This window comes from Equus quagga, chromosome 16, assembly GCF_021613505.1.
Source record: "Equus quagga isolate Etosha38 chromosome 16, UCLA_HA_Equagga_1.0, whole genome shotgun sequence".
NCBI lineage: Eukaryota > Metazoa > Chordata > Mammalia > Perissodactyla > Equidae > Equus > Equus quagga.
In genome coordinates, this window is record NC_060282.1 from 21,508,537 (window position 1) to 21,510,660 (window position 2,124).

The following is a 2,124-nucleotide window of genomic DNA, read 5'->3' on the forward strand; positions in this document are numbered from 1 at the left end:
AATAACCTTTACAATCCTCTGAGGTAGGTACAATTATTATTATCATTATACAGATAAAGAAACCAAACAGAAACACAAATAGGTTACGTAAAACTTGCCTGAGGTCACAGAGCTAGGATGTGGTAGATCTGTGCTTCAAATCTAGGTGTCTGGCCTTGAAGACCAGAATCTTAGGGACTCCCCTTGAACAGCCATAGCTATAATTTAGTGAATATTTCCTACAGGCCAGGCACTGTGCTCAGTTGTCTTACATGCATTACTTTATTTAATGCTCGCAATTAGTGATCAACCTCATTTATGTAACACTCTCAAAAAATGCTTTTATTTGCTCCCTTCCACATTTCTGTAATATCGATATTTTTATCTTACAGACGAGGAAACTGAGGCTTAGCGAGACATGAAACTTTCCCAGGGTTAACACTGCCAGGACTCAATTATTTCCTTTTTTTTTTTTTCTGCTTTTTCTCCCCGAATCCCCCCAGTACGTAGTTGTATATTTTAGTTGTGGGTCCTTCTAGTTGTGGCATGTGGGACGCTGCCTCACGGCAGCCTGATGAGCAGTGCCATGTCCGCACCCAGGATCCAAACCAGTGAAACCCCGGGCTGCCCAAGCGGAGCTTGGGAACTTAACCACTCACCACGGGCAGGTCCCTCAATTCTTGCTCAGTTTTCTCTAAGGTTTGACTCCCGCATATTGACATTATACTATATTTCAAGAAAAATGTCTTCAAATAACATCCTAGACAAACAGAACCCTAAAAAAACGATAATGCTGCCATTTATATAGTGCTTTACTGTTAACATTTGGATTTACTCAAGTCTAAGTGCTACTAGCTCGGGTTGTAGACGTCAAAACTGAAGTTCAAAAGAGCGGGTCTGGGGTCCTACAATTTTGTCCTCACTCGCCGACCTTCGTTTATTCACTGGTTCACTTAAGAAACCACCAAGCTGTTATGTTCTGGTACTGGAGAGACAAAGATGAATAAGACCCTTTGTCTTCTGTAATTCAAAGTCCGAGGGGAAGAGCTGACCTCCTTGCTCTGATCCCTGTTGGCAATACTTGCCCCCCAGGAGGCCCCTGTCCTCTCTCTTCACCTTCCATCCTCGAACTCTGGTGAAGAGCAGAATTTGCCCTTTTCAAGAGACATGTAACCAAACACTTGGCCCTAATAGAGAAGCTGGCTCCGCAGTGACCTTTTCAGCATCTGTAAGCAGAGAGTTCGGAGAACTAAGTGGTGAACTGCACGACCTCGGAATGGGACTAGACTTCAGAAGTAATCGGGTCCAACTTTCAGACTCGCGGGAGTGGATGGGGAAAGCAAGAACCCTTTATGCAAAGCACCAAACTTTAGTCAGCAGCTTGGGGGCAGTGGTTCCAGGAGTTCAGTATGTAGGACACTAAGGTACCAATCGTCCTTTGATGACGATGGTGTTGGTAAAGAAAACAGCGGCCAAAGTTTCCGACAGCCTACAAGGTTTTCAGTTTTTCCTCTGCTGATTCTCTCTGGCGCTAACTCTCCCAGACAACAAGACGTGAATGGGAAAAAGCACGGGCTTTTGAACCAAACAGCCAAAAGTTAGAGAAGGTCCTACTTCTACAGAGTCTGTGTAACCTTGGAGATTAATGATTGCAAAGTGCTCCCCGTAAAGCGCTCTGAGACAATGCCCTGCATAAATGAGAAGGCTTGTTACTCGAGCTCTCAGAATCTGCAGAGAAGGGGGCAGAGGGGTATAAAGTGTCTGGGACGCACTCCAGGCTGCGCCCGGACGCTCAGGGTGGAGGAGCCGGGCGCAGCGGCTGCCCAGCGTGCGCCCAGCCCTCCCACCGCCGGTCGCGGCTGCCAGGAGGCCGGCCGCTGGCGGGAAGGGGCTGGGAAACCTCAGAGCCGCGCGGAGACAGCAGCCGCCTTGTTCCGCAGCCCAGTTGCTTTTTTTTTTTTTTCCCCTCCCATGGGCCAGACATCCTCGCCCCACCCCCCAAGTCCCCACCTCTCCTGGCGATTCTTGCCTCCCTGGCATTGAAAGCGTTAACCCCGGAGCATTTCTCACCCCCCACCGCTCCCGCCCAAGGTTCCTAAAAAAGAAAGGTGCAAAGTTTGGTCCAGATAGGGAATGAATGATCAA